The sequence below is a fragment of the Canis lupus genome, chromosome 33 (assembly GCF_011100685.1).
Source record: "Canis lupus familiaris isolate Mischka breed German Shepherd chromosome 33, alternate assembly UU_Cfam_GSD_1.0, whole genome shotgun sequence".
NCBI lineage: Eukaryota > Metazoa > Chordata > Mammalia > Carnivora > Canidae > Canis > Canis lupus.
The window spans coordinates 30096209-30110806 of record NC_049254.1 but is presented as its reverse complement, the minus strand read 5'-3'; the positions used below and the strand labels follow the sequence as shown (position 1 = coordinate 30110806).

Sequence of the window (14598 nt, the reverse complement as noted above, 5' to 3'; positions counted from 1 at the left end):
GCGCGGCGGTTCGCGGCCGGATCTCCTCACGCGGAGGCTGCCGCAGCCCCGCCCCGTCCCGCGCCCGGTGGTTTCCGCTCGGCCACGCCGTCCCCGGGCCTCCGTGGCGGCGGAACTGCTGTGTCAGGGGTCGCGGTTTTCAGGGAAGCGTCGTGGGCGGATTGACAAGGGGGCGGGCGGGGGCGGGACTTCCGGCGTGCTCTTCCGCCAGCTGCCTTTCCCGGGCGTCTCCCCGCAACCTCCTCAACGCCCCTGGTCCGCGCCGCGGCGCCGCGGGGAGAGCGGCCGGGACTGGCGCCGGGGGAGCGTGCGCCGCAGGTGAGGGGCCGTGGCGTGCGTGTCCCTGCGCCTCTCCCCGGGAGGACGCGGGGCGCGGGGCGGGGGGCGCCGCCCGCGAGGGGGCTGTGAGGGGGCGCGCGGGGCTGCTGTGACCCCGGGGCCGTGACAGCGAGCGGCTGTGACCGAGGAGGAGCCGCCCGCGAGGACTGAGCGACGGACTCTGACCCCGGGGCGCGGGCCAGGGGCCGCGAGGGACTCGGCGCGGGGAAGTGAGGCGGCCACGGGCGCAGCCGCGGCTCGGCGGGCGGTGACGGGAGCGGGAGCGGACGCGCCGCGAGGGCCCGGCGGGCGGCGGCGAGGGGGCGTTGGAGCCTCGAGCGGGCCTGAGGGGCGGACGTGGTACTGCGGGGTCCGCGGGCGGGCGGGGAGCTGGCGCCGGGGCCGGGCCGGGCTTCGCGGCCGCAGTCCCGGGGCGGGGAGGCGCACTCGCGCCCGAGCCCCGGCTTCCGCGCCGCCCCTGGGAACCTGCGGCCGGATTCACGGCTCCTGCCCTGCGGGCTCCGGCCTGCTCGGGGTAGCTCCTCAGGCGGTGGGCTGCTTTTTTATTTTAGTTTTTATTTTTATTTATTTATTTTTTTTTGTAAATGGAGCACAGCAGGGAACCTCTGTGTGTCCACGTAGGAACCGTGTTTGATGCAGCTCGCTTCAGGTCTGCGGGCGTGAGGCGCTGTGAGGTGGGTCCCAGGTGCAGCCCAGGGCACGCGGGGTTTCTCTCGGCGCGACAGCCGCGAACTCTGCTGGGGGGACTGTTGAGAAGCGCGGAGACTGCGGGATCCCCGGGGGGCTCGGCGGGGGGGCGCCTGCCTTGGGCCCGGGGCGTGACCCCGGGGTCCCGGGATCGAGGCCCGCGTCGGGCTCCCTGCATGGAGCCTGCTTCTCTCTCTCTCTCTCTCTCTCTCTCTAATGAGTGAAATATTTTTTAAAAAGAAAAAAAAAAAAAAGTTGGGAGACTGGCTGCGTGGCTGGGGGCAGGTTCCACCAGGGGGGCTTACCCGGAGAAGGCGTCCCAGAGGTGACCGAGGACCCGAACCCCAGGTGCCAGCCGGCGGGACCAGACCTCCCGCGCTGAGGTGGGGACAGCGCTATCTGTAGAGGCGGTGAGGATGCGGGGCTGCGGGCGGAAAGACTGCCAGGAACAGACACGGAGAAAGGGGCAGCTTTGCGGAGCGAGGGCAGGGCCTGGGAAGGGAGCCCAAGAGAGCGACAGGGCGCTTTCTGCCCGGAGCAAAGCGGGCTTGGGGAGATGGGGCCGCCAGGATCCTTCACCTTGGTAGTCGGTGGTCCCGCAGGGGCGCAGGATTGCTGCTAACTGAGATCCCGGTTGGGCAGCCCAGCCCGGTGGCTCAGCGCTGTAGCGCCGCCTTCGGCCCAGGGCGTGACCCTGGAGACCCGGGAGGGATCGAGTCCCACGTCGGGCTCCCAGCATGGAGCCTGCTTCTCCCTCTGCCTGTGTCTCTGCCTCTCTGTGTGTGTGTGTGTCTCTCATGAATAAATAAAATCTTAAAAAAAAAAAAAATCCCAATTGAAAATGAGATTGGCGCAATAATCCGTGGTAAGGCCGATGGCAACCATCCCGGGGAGAAAAGGGAGATGCTGGGAAGGCCAGCAGTGCTGACAGGAATGCCACGTGGGAGAGGCTTTGAGGTCTCTAACTCCCCAGCTCGAAGACTCACCGACCAGAGGCCAAGGCTGACCAACAGGGAATAACACCAACACCGCGGGTAGCGCGGGCGATGTTTCACCAGGTGGCTTTATCCCCTCCTGATCCCCATTGAGGAGTGTGGTCAGCAGAGCAGATGAAATGAACTAAAGTGAGTGTCATTCCCTCCTCTCTACAAACCTTTGTAGAAGGTGCTACCGATTGTACCACCCGGTGTTTTTTTAAAGCGATATTTAATAGAAAAAGCTTGAGGGATCCCTGGGTGGCGCAGCGGTTTAGCGCCTGCCTTTGGCCCAGGGCACGATCCTGGAAACCCGGGATCAAATCCCACGTCGGGCTCCCGGTGCATGGAGCCTGCTTCTCCCTCTGCCTGTGTCTCTGCCTCTCTCTCTCTCTCTCTGTGTGACTATCATAAATAAATAAGAATTAAAAAAAAATAGAAGAAGCTTGAGGGAATTTTGATTGATCTGGCACTGTACGAATTTGTTGACCCAATAGTTCCCCCCCTCCCCCAGCTCCTACACACACATACACTTTGTGATAGAGGAAGGGAATTCAGAAAGATTCTTGAATGGTAAGCTAATGAGTTGTGATTGACAGGGGAGACTCTGTTTAGCTAAAAAATGGCTAGTTATACCTTTTTCTAAAACATTAGTAACTGAAAGGGATTACTCAAGAATTTCTGTAATGGAATACAGTTGACCCTTGAGCAACACAGGTTTGAGTTGCAGGAGTGAGTCCACATATATGTGGATTTTTTTTTTTTTTATAAATACAATACTGTAAATGTGTTTTTTCTTCCCTGCCTACTTTTCCTTTCCTCTCCTCTCCTCTTCTCTTCTCTCCTCTCCTCTCCTTTCCCCTTTCCTTTTTCCTTTCCTTTCCTTTCCTTTCCTTTCCTTTCCTTTCCTTTCCTTTCCTTTCCTTTCCTTTCCTTTCCTTTCCTTTCCTTTCTTGATTTTATTTATTCATGAGAGACACAGAAAGAGAGGCAGAGACACAGTGGCAGAGGGAGAAGCAGGCTCCTTGCAGGGAGCCCAACATGGGACTGGATCCAGAGACTCTGGGATCACACCCTGAGCCAAAGGCAGACGCTCAACCACTGAGCCACCCAGACGCCCGCCTGCCTGCCTGGAAGGACTTCCAGTCCTCCTTCCGGCAGGCTCCCTCGACTCCCCTGACTCCTCCTCCCTCAAACCCGCCTCCCTCCCGCCCCCTGTCTCGGGCTTTCTTTCTTTCTCTTTTTCTTGCGTTCTTTCTTTCTTTCTTCTTTCTTTCTTTCTTTTTTCTTTCTTTCTTCTTTCTTTTTCTTTTCTTTTTTCTTTCTTCTTTCTTTCTTTCTTTCTTTTTCTTTCTTTTTCTTTCTTTCTCCTTCCTTCCTTCCTTCCTAGATAGATAGATAGATAGATAGATAGATAGAAAGGTGGAGTGAAGGAGCAGAGGGAGATGGAGAAGAGAGAATCTTTAGCAGACTCCATGCCTAGCTTGGAGCTGACTTGGGGCTTCATCTTACAACCCTGAGGTAATGATTTGATCTAAAATCCAGAGTCAGATGCTTAATCAATGGAGCCACTCAAGTACCCCCTTATGATTTTATTTTCTTTTAAAGATTTTGTTTATTTACTTAGCAAGGAGAGAGAGAGAGGGAGAAGCAGACTCCCTGACCTGGGGCTCCATCCTAGGATCCCAGGACCATGACCTTTTCTCTAGTTAACTTTTTGTAAGAATACAATAATATGTATAACATCCAAATAAGTTAATCAACTATGTATGTTATTGGTCAATAGTAGACTTGTTTTGAAGGAGTCAAAAGTCATATGCAGGGGTGCCTGAGTGGCTGAGCTGGTTAAGCTTCTGCTTTTGGCTCAGGTCATGGTCTCAGGATCCTGAGATCAAGCCCCACATTGGGCTCTCTGCTCTGTGGGGAACTCACTTCTGTCTCTCCCTCTGCCTGCCACTCCCCATGCTTGTGCTCTCTCTCAGTCTGTCAGATACAAAAAAAAAAAAAAAAAAGACTTTAAAAAAATGTTATATGCAGATTTTCAACCAGTGTGTGTGTTGAGGGACAGAACCCCTAATCTTTGTGTTGTTCAAGGGTCAGTTGTAAATGCTTCAAAGTAACTGACTTGTAAGAGAAGACATTTAGGCTTGGGGATTGCAGCACTGCCTTTGGGGTCCTTTTGTTTGTTAAAGGATTCTTTTTGACCTTCCCTGCTTTGCAAATTCCCTTCAAAAACCAGTTATAAGGGCCTGATTGATAAAGAATGATCTTTAATTCTTTACTGAACCTATGATTTCTCTTCCTGTAAGTAGGTGAGGTTTTATTTTTCTTGGGGACTTTCTCTTTGGATATGTGATCCCTTAGGGAGAATAATCTAATCAGAGTCTTAGATTTAGAAATCCCAGGTTACTTTATCTGATGTTAACACTGACTCACTCTGTGACTATGGGAAGAATTGTTTGCTTTCTCTTGTTTTAGCTTTTCTAACTATGGCAGAGGTAACTGTTCTTCCGCTTAAAGTCTTTTATAATCTGAAACATAGGCGTGCTCACCAAATTTTGTCCTCAGTCTCGTGGAGTTTGTAAACCACCAGACCCCATTCATGATTCCCCTGTGGAGCTGTCTAAATCTAGGTTAGACCTGATTCTCCTAGGGAACTGAATAACTTTTCCATGTTATAAATGCTGATAAGAATTAATTTCTAAAATATTTATAGAAAAAGCAAACATAGTAATTTGCTATTGTTATTAATGTTGGATAATGACAAAATATCTGATAATGTAATTTTCTTATGCTTTTCATATATTTGCATAACTGATCTGAAGTCAGATCTTTTGGCTTTTCTTTTTTTTATTTTATTTTATTTTTTTAAGATTTTATTTATTTATTCATAGAGACCGAGAGAGAGAGAGAGAGGCAGAGACACAGGCAGAGGGAGAAGCAGGCATCATACAGAGAGCCTGACGTGGGACTCGATCCAGGGTCTCCAGGATCAAGCCCTGGGCTGCAGGCGGCGCTAAACCGCTGCACCACCAGGGCTGCCCGGCTTTTCTTTTTTTTTTTTTTTAATATTTTTTTAATTTATGATAGTCACGCACAGAGAGAGAGAGGCAGAGACACAGGCAGAGGGAGAAGCAGGCTCCATGCACTGGGAGCCCAACATGGGACTCGATCCCGGGTCTCCAGGATTGTGTCCTGGGCCAAAGGCAGGCGCCAAACCACTGCGCCACCCAGGGATCCCCTGGCTTTTCTACTAATAGAGAATTCCCTCTTCTACAATTCTTTCAGTAAATTCAGGGAATATACATTTTTTTAATATACTCTATATTACAGCATGTGCCATGAACTCCATTCCAGAAGGGAAAAAAAGAAATGACTGTTTGTGAGTCTCTAACAAATATTTGGTACTATGTTGTTTACCTACATTACCTCATTAATATAAATAATTGAATTGTTTGTATTTTACTGTTTGCAAAACAGATTAGTAGATAGATATATAGTTGGCTTTTTTTGGTTTCTGTTTTATCTTTTTCTTTTGATAACTCTCTTGTTAAAAGTTATATTAATTTGATACTTTCTGTATTTGTACTAGAATGACTGCTAATGAGCCAGGGGAACCCCTGGATCGGCCAGGCTGTTATATCACATTCACAACTATTTGGAAACCAGTTTGAAGTGAAGGCTGGTAAAAAAAAAAAAAAAAAAAGTGACATATGGTCTTTGCTCTATGCTAGAGAACAAAATGGGTGTGTGCACTTAACAGAAAACAGGTAGTTTTTTGTTTTTTAGATAGTTTTTTTTTAATCTAAAGAGAATTATCTTAGATGTGATTATCTTTGTTTATTTTTTGGCCCTAGACTAGAAATCTTAATTTTTTTTTGTGCCACGGGCTCCTTTGGCAGTATGGTAAAACCTTGTGGATTCCCTTTTGGAATAATATTATTACACCAAGCTAAAGGAAACTATTTTGAAATATAGTTATCAAAATGTTTTTAAAATGTGTGATATAAGGGACACCTAGGTGGCTCAGTCATTTGAGAGTTGTGAATTCAAGCCCCATGTTGTGCTCTATGCTCAGCATGGAACCTTCAATCAATCAATATAATATAATACCAAATATGATTTTTATTAGCAGAGTAAATAATATTTACTGTCAATGGATCTTATGATCATATAATTTAAAAATGATCATATATTTAAACACTATTTCAAGATATTTCTAGTAAGTGTAACATCATCTGAAAATACCTAAGATTTCTATTAGTGACAAAATCTATTACTGTTGTGGCTTATCTTCATAATTGAAGGAAATAGTGAATTTGCCAGAGGTTAGTAAAAATGAAGATATAAATATTTTTGTTAAAATCCCAGACTCTCTGAATCTGCCTTAGAGCTGTATAAATTCCATAACCCGCTCTAGGAAGAGCAGAATCTTTTAAAAATTTTTTTTAAATTTTTCTTTATTTATTCATGAGAGACGCAGAGAGAGGGGGGGGGGCAGAGACACAAGTAGAGGGAGAAGCAGGCTCCACACAGGGAGCCTGATGTGGGACTTGATCCCGGGACTCCAGGACCACGCCCTGGGCCGAAGGCAGGCTCTAAACTGCTGAGCCACCCAGGGATCCCCGGAAGAACAGAATCTAAACACAGGGTTTACTTACTGAATTTTGTAGTGGGAGAGCAAAATTATTCAACCAAGTGTCCCTTGTGGTTTTTAGGATAATCTCTTTCCTGAAATGTTCTGTTGTGTGGCCAGGCCCAAATATAAACTTTATTTTGGGGATCCCTGGGTGGCGCAGCGGTTTGGCGCCTGCCTTTGGCCCAGGGCGTGATCCTAGAGATCCGGGATCGAATCCCACGTCGGGCTCCCGGTGCATGGAGCCTGCTTCTCCCTCTGCCTCTGTCTCTGCCTCTCTCTCTCTCTCTCTCTGTGACTATCATAAATAAAAAATAAATAAATAAATAAATAAACAAACAAACAAACAAACAAACAAACTTTATTTTGTTCCAGGGTGAGCTCAGGGTCTGGCACAGTGTAAGTGCCCACTCAGTGTTTGTTGAATAAAGGTTTCTCTGAAGAAATTAGAGGGAAGAGATCAAGTTCAAAGCTAAGATCTTAGATGTGGCAATTTAGTAGCCTCCAATATTGAGCCGTAATATTGAGCTCTGGTTTAAAACTAATCTGTCAGTGTGGGTTATATTGTGACTTTTACCTTTCCATTTAGAATTTCCCAAATCAGGCATACTTACTATGACTTATTCTATACAGTGTGATAATATACAGTTCAGTGACATAAAACTGTAGTAGTCCTATATCAGAAAGTTACCGTCCAATTTCAGTTTCTTGAAATAATCATATTCCTAGCACTGATTTCTACTTTATAATTATTTGCATAATCTAAGTAGGATTTGCTACCAAATTATTAATAAAACTGGTTCCTTCTTCATTTAGTATAAGAGTTGGCAAACTTTTTTCAGTAAAGGGCCAGATAGTAAGTATTAGGCTTTATCAGTCATACAGTGTCTATTGCTAAGTACTCACCTCTGCAGTTATAGCACAAAAGCAGCCATAGACAGTAATACATCAGTGAATGAACATGGTCATGTTCCAATAAAACTTTAGTTACAAAAGCAGGCAGTGGGCCAGTTTTGGCCTGTGAGGTCTTCATGGCTTGTCAGTCCAGCCCCTCTCCCTGCTGTGGGTTAGACATATCCTCCCTCCAACTTCAGAGGCCTTTACACAGGGGTAACATGATTGCACTCATCTTCCAAATGGCCTAAGCGCACAGCAGATGACATTATTAATGCCATGAGTGTTAGATGCACTTTGACCTAGGAGTCCACAGAGCTTGCCTCTTAAGAGCACCACTTTTTTAAGCTTCATAATGATGGAAACAGGTAAGGATCCAAAATATAAAGTATGCTTGCTCACTCAGCTTTGAAACTGGACATTGGTTTGCCAATAGAAAATTACTGGGCATATGGTTTCACTGAGGAAGATAATGTCCCAGAGATGGAAGAAGAAGGAATAGAATGCAAAGGAAAAATTCATGTCTCCTCCTTTTGTGGATAGTTCCCTGTAGTACTCTGTCAAATTTGAGTTCAGTTTTTGGAACTCGAAGATTATATGTGCTTGCAACTTGCTATTACTTAGGTTGTTGCATAGGTTAGGAAGCAGAATCTACCTTCTCTTTCATACTAGGTGCTTACTAGATCTACTAGCAATAAGGAAGTAGAATAAAAGAGGTTGGATGGGAGTCCTTAAAACTACACTTGTAGGAGCCTTTCATCTTTAAAACACAAGCATATGGGGCACCTGGGTGGCTCAGCCGGTGAAGTGTCTGCCTTCGCTCAGGTCATGATCCCAGGGTCTGGAATGAGCCCCATCATCAGGCTCCCTGCCTGGTAGGGAGTCTGCTTCTGTCTCTGCCCCTCCCTTCCACTCATGTTCTTTTCTCTGGCTTACTCTCTCAAGTAAAGAAAATCTTTAAAAATATAAAATAAAATACAGGGATAGGCATACCAGTACCCAAATTTTATTTCCTTTAGGACACTTATATTGGAAAAGTGCTTATTCACTAGGTTTATCCTCAGTATCTCCTCACTGCCACCCTTCCCACCTCACACACATTTCCACTTCTCTGTATTTCTTAGCAAAATTGAGGCATGCAACCAAGCATTTATTGGAACATTGAAGAACAAGGCAAGCAGTGTGTATTGGGAGGTGAGTCAGCAGAAATGGAGCCAGATTTTGTGAATCCGAGTAAAAACTGCAGGCACAGATACTACATTCTGTATCTTGAAAGCAATTTGGAAACACAAATTCACTTAATAGGCATGGTGGTGGTCTGGTGGTGGTGGCAATTATGTCTTTATTTAGAATCTGTGCATCAATGGGGATTTTGACTAAAGATAAGGTGACTAGGGACTGAAGAGGTAGCAATGTTAGGAAGATCAGGCCTTACAAATGCTGTCAGCTCCCTTTGTCTCTCTTTTGTTATAGTTTCTTTGACAAAGAAACTTTTTTGTAGGATAAACCACTAAGGAAGCAGGGAGCTTTGGCACACGGTAATGAGCTTAAGAGGGAGGGAGGCTCTGTATCCTATCTCCAACTACTTTCATTCTGACTCATCCTAGCTTAACGTGCATGCGATGGTTGGAAGCCATAGGTAATTCCCGGCTTCCCATCCCCATTTTGATCTTACACTATATTGGCTCTGAGGAGGTGCCATTTTTATTTTTTCTCTCTTGAATGTAGATGTTTAAAGCCACCTTCTTTTTCCAAGGAAATCACTGCATTTTTACATAATGTATTGGTTGATTACAAAGGTGCAGTTATCATAAACACAGTTTGGGAAGTATTGTTTCTTATTGTTGGAGGAACTGGGCAATTGTAAATGTTGTAAAAGTGATGTGGTTTTAGGTATACTAAGTTGCAGTATAATGAACTAAAAGCCAACATGTATTTACTATCCTCACTATGCCTTCATCCTCCCACTACTTTTCTCACTAGCAAACCTGATGTGCCCTGGCAGGCATCTTTTGTAACTTTTGGGGAACTGGTAATTTTTTTCCAGAAAGGCACAAATAATTAAATTATTCTATATGCTTTCATGGTGTCTAAGTTAGTAGATGTGAGGGAGCATGAGGATGGTCTGAGAGAGCCAGTGAAAAATAGTATTTTTGAGAGACCTATAGAGTCAAAAAATTTTTTAAAATATTAGGGGATCCCTGGGTGGCGCAGCGGTTTGGCGCCTGCCTTTGGCCCAGGGCGCGATCCTGGAGACCCGGGATCGAATCCCACATCAGGCTCCCGGTGCATGGAGCCTGCTTCTCCCTCTGCCTGTGTCTCTGCCTCTCTCTCTCTCTCTCTCTCTCTCTCTGTGACTATCATAAATTAAAAAAAAAAAAAATATTAGTAGTTCTAGAAGGAAGATGAGAGTTACTCTCTTTATAATTTTAAAATTCTTTTGGTTACTGTTAAGGAATGTGTGTGATCTTGGTGTTGTACTGTTTCCTAAGTAAATAGATGAGATACAGAAGTGTTTTACATAAAACCCCAAAAGTGTTAGGTGTATTTGTTCCAAATCCATAGAATCTTGGGGCACCTGGGTGGCTCAGCGGTTAAGCGTCTGCCTTCGGCCCAGGGCGTGACCCCGGGGTCCCGGGATCGAGTCCCACATCGGGCTCCCTGCGTGGAGCCTGCTTCTCCCTCTGCCTCTGTCTCTGCCTCTCTCTCTTTCTCTCTTTCTCTCTCTCTGTGTGTGTGTGTATCTCTCATGAATAAATAAATCTTTTTTAAAAAATCCATGGAATCTTAAGACCTGAGTTTAATGTGTAATGTTCGGTTTAAAATATAATGAAAAATACAGTGTTAGACAAAAAAGTCATCTTTAGAAAATAGAAGTACTGTATGTAAGCAGATAAGGAAGAACACTTTCAACAGGATGGGAGCTTTGTTGTGCCATCTTTGATACACTTATAAACAGACAAGAACTTGACTCCTTTCCATCAAAACAAAATAGTAATGGATAAAGTGCTTTTCAAAATTTCAAGGAGGTTTTCTATACTTAGTATTATTCAAATAGTAATTGAGTGTGCCTACTATGTGCTCATTGCTAGGTATTAAATGCACCAGTTATGATTTTTATGGTTTCAAGTGATAAGAAACCCAGTTTAACTTTTTTAAAAAGATTTTATTTATTTATTCATGAGAGACACACACAGAGAAGCAGGAACCCATGCAGGGACTTGATCCCAGGACCCCGGGATCACGACCTGAGCCGGGGGCAGATGCTCAACTGCTGAGCCACCCAGACATCCCCAGTTTAACTAACTTAAGCAAAAAGGAGGATGTATTGGTTGGCACAATTAGTTCAGGATCTGAATTCTCCTCCTCATCAGCTTGCTTTCTCTATGTTGACGCTTTCAAAAAGGCTCTCCTGGTGATAGGATTGCCACTAGATTGTCACAGGATGCTTCCCAAAGCCATGGCTCTAGGTTCAGATCCACAAAGAAGTGATAGTCTTTATCCAAGCGTTTCCATCTGGTGAGTTCTGAAATGTACTCTGATTGGACTGGCTTAGGTCACCTATTACCGTCCCTTCTCCTTCCCTCCTCATATCTGTGGTTGGGAGAAGGTAATATGCTGATTGGTTTAAGTTTGGTACATGTGATCTGATGCTAGGGTTTGAGGTTGAAGCTTAATGTAGACCAAGTGAAAGTGAGTCTCCAAATGAAAATGGGCTCTTTTCAAAGCAGGAGGAATGAACAGTGGGAAGACCAACAACATATCCACTACATCAAGGGATTTATAGTCTAATTTCTCATTTGATCCTTAGCATGACTTAGAAATTAAGTATATTATATTAAGCCCTCCTTAATTACATGGAGAAACTCTAAGAATCAAGGGACTTACCTTAACCTAAAGTTAAGATACTGGAAGGAGCTAGAATTAAATTCGTTTGATATGATTCCTAGTTCAGTGTCTTCTCTACTCTTCTACTCTGGCCCAAACCAAACCAAGTCCCTAGAGTTCTTGAGTAGTTTGCCATTGATAGGCCCTGTGAGAAAGGAGCCCATTGTTTATGAAAGATGAAATTAAATTCCTGACAGTGTAATATATGGGTTTTTTTTTAAAGATTTTTTTAAATTTATTTATTCATGAGAGACACAGAGAGAGAGAGAAGCAGAGACACAGGCAGAGGGAGAAGCAGGCTCCGTGCAGGGAGCCCGACGTGGGACTCAACCCCGGGTCTCCAGGATCAGGCCCTGGGCTGAAGGCGGCACGAAACTGCTGAGCCACCCGGGCTGCCTGTAATATATGTTTTTCATTAAATTCATGTATGATCATTTTATATACTAGACAACATTGTGGTGGTATTAAGTGCAAAGACCCTAGAGTCAGAATGCCTAGGTTCAAATCCTTTTTTCCCTGTCCTTGGTGTGTGACCTCAGTCATTTAATTTAGCTGTGCCTCAATTTCCTCATCTTCCAAATGAGGATAATAGTATTACCTTATAATATTTTTGTAAGGATTAAATTATTTAATATATGCAAAGGTTAATATTTCCTGATGTATATAGGTCAGAAATTATAGCTAAGTGTTAGCTATAATCATGATCATTATAATCTTTGGTATTTTGATAGAGAACTGTGGATAGGGTGATAATGCAATAAAATAGATTTATATCTGATTGAATATCCTAATCATTAAGAAATCTAAATATATTCTCCATTCTGTTTTTTTTTTTTCTTTTTTTTAGATCTTATTTATTTATTCGTGAGAGACATAGAGAGAGAGGCAGAGACATAGGCAGAGAGAGAAGCAGGCTTCATCCAGGGAGCCTGACATGGGACTCAATCCTGGGACTCCAGGATCATGCCCTGGGCCAAAGGCAGACGCTCAACCGCTGAGCCACCCAGGCGTCCCTCTATTCTGTTTTCTAAAGATAAACTCTACTGTGTTTTACATCATACTATAAGAGTGGATCTTGGGGGCAGCCGGGCAGTGCAGTCAGTTGGGCATCCAACTCTTGGGTTTTGGCTTAGGTTGTGTTTTCAGGGTTGTGAGATTGAGTCCTATGTTGGGCTCCGCGCTCAGCGTGGAATCTGCTTGAGTTTTTCTCTGCATCTCTGCATCTGCCTCTGTCTCTCCTGCTCTCTCTATAAAATAAATAAATATTAAAAAAAAAAAGAATGGATTTAATGGAGGGGGAGGGATCTGGTGGTAGATCACATTGGTGTATGGTGACATACATCTATCCTGATCAATATTTTCAGTAGTGACTTGGATGGAGACATAAAAACCTTTCCAAGTTTATAGACTGCATAAAATTGTGATAAAAAGCTGATACTATAGGTGGCAGTCAAGATTTGAAATTATGTTAACAGATTGGAATAAGCAAAAAGATCAACCAAGATGGATTTTAATAGGATAATGACAAAATGAATAAATGTGTTTCTACACGACCTCTGCTTCAATGTCCTGGTGTGCCAAAATGAAATGCCTCCTGATGTAACCCACTCTTGTTTCAGATAACTCTTTTTCCTAAAAAGGTTTTTATTATATTTAGTTAAGATTTATAACTCTGCCTCTTCCAACCAGTGATCCATTTTTTGTTGTCTGGATGTTGCTTTATCCAGCATGACAAGCATTCAGATATTTAGAGATAGTTACCATGTGCCTTCTTGTAATAGTATGGTATATAATAGTATGGTATATATCATATTATATACTATAGTGGTTAGGGGTGTGTAGTGTACAGCCAGGCTGACTGAATTTGATTCCCAGATTCTCTCCTTACTAGCTGTGTGACCTTATCATCTGTGCCTGTTTTCTCATCTGTAAAATAGTGATAAAAACGATAGACCTATGTCAAAAGGTTGCGAACATTAAGAAAGTTTTAATATTTTTAAGGTATTTAGGCATACAGGTATTATGTAAATGCTCACTGTTAGTAGTAGTAGTGATAATGTTTCTTTCCTCATCATTGCTTACGATCAGACTGAAAGAGTTCTTGTGACAACAGTGATTCTTAAATAGGGTAAGGGTTGGGGAGATATAGCATACTTTATATTTTACCATATTTTTACATTAAAAGTGTACTTTTCATAATAGTAATATTAGGAAAAACGACAATCTTTTTGGATATACGGGATACACAAAAGGCAAATTTTAAGGCAGTTGATTACAACTACTATTACTAAATAATATAGTAGCTAATACTTACGAGTACTTATTGTGTGCTAGGCACTGAACTAAGGCTTACATTACTCCATTTGAACCTTATTTGTTAGGTGATGCAACTCTGGAGATAAAGGAACTTGTCCAAGTTCTCATGGCTAGTAAGTAGAGATGGGATTCATATTTATATATTCTGATTTTAGGCCCTGAACTCTTAATCATTAAACTATGCTGATGGAGTGAGGTTACAATTCCTGTATTTCTTAAAATGGAGCATGTGTAAAAAATATTGAGAAACACTGCCTTGGACATCTGATTTAAGGTGCTTATATAAGGCAGATGGAGAGATTTTGTTATATATACTCAATTGAAATACAGGTAAAATATATTAGTATTACTATTATTTACCAAAGGGCTTTGTAACATAACAGTAACCACTTGATTCATGGTTTGTGGATTTTACTTTATTTTTTTAAAAGATTTTATTTATTTATTCATGAGACACACACACACAGAGGCAGAGACACAGGCAGAGGGAGAAGCAGGCTCCATCCAGGAAGCCCAATGTGGGACTCGATCCCAGGACCCTAGGATCACGCCATGGGCCAAAGGCAGGCACCAAACCGCTGAGCCACCCAGGGATCCCCAGTAGATTTTACTTTAGCTTTAATTAACTAATCATAGAAATCCTTTCTCTTGCCTTGAATTCTCATTGTGATATTTTATGTTTTTTGTATGCTTTTTAATCTAGTGGAATAGATCCAGTGTCACAAGGTCCAGTTACCCCAGATAACAATTTGGCTTTCAAATATCTTAAAACCACACTGGCAATATTTTAACTCTTAGAAGGAAAGCCTTTGCTTCTTTCTAGTACTATAATATCCACATGTTTGTCTAGTTAAGTTGAATCAT

General features: G+C 43.6%; 1 protein-coding gene across 3 annotated transcripts in view; it reads left to right on the top strand.

Annotated features, from left to right (window-relative positions):
• Positions 1 to 14598, top strand: part of PCYT1A (phosphate cytidylyltransferase 1, choline, alpha) — a 51272-nt gene that overhangs the window by 967 nt on the left and 35707 nt on the right. The window contains exon 1 of one of the 3 annotated variants that reach the window (XM_038583132.1): positions 182 to 318. The exons of 1 other annotated variant lie outside the window; for it this stretch is intronic. The gene's annotated coding sequence lies outside the window, so the exon portion shown is untranslated. Of the gene's footprint in view, positions 1 to 181; positions 319 to 928; positions 1014 to 14598 lie in introns of those variants that run through there. One more of the 3 variants, XM_038583133.1, reaches the window with a different exon arrangement.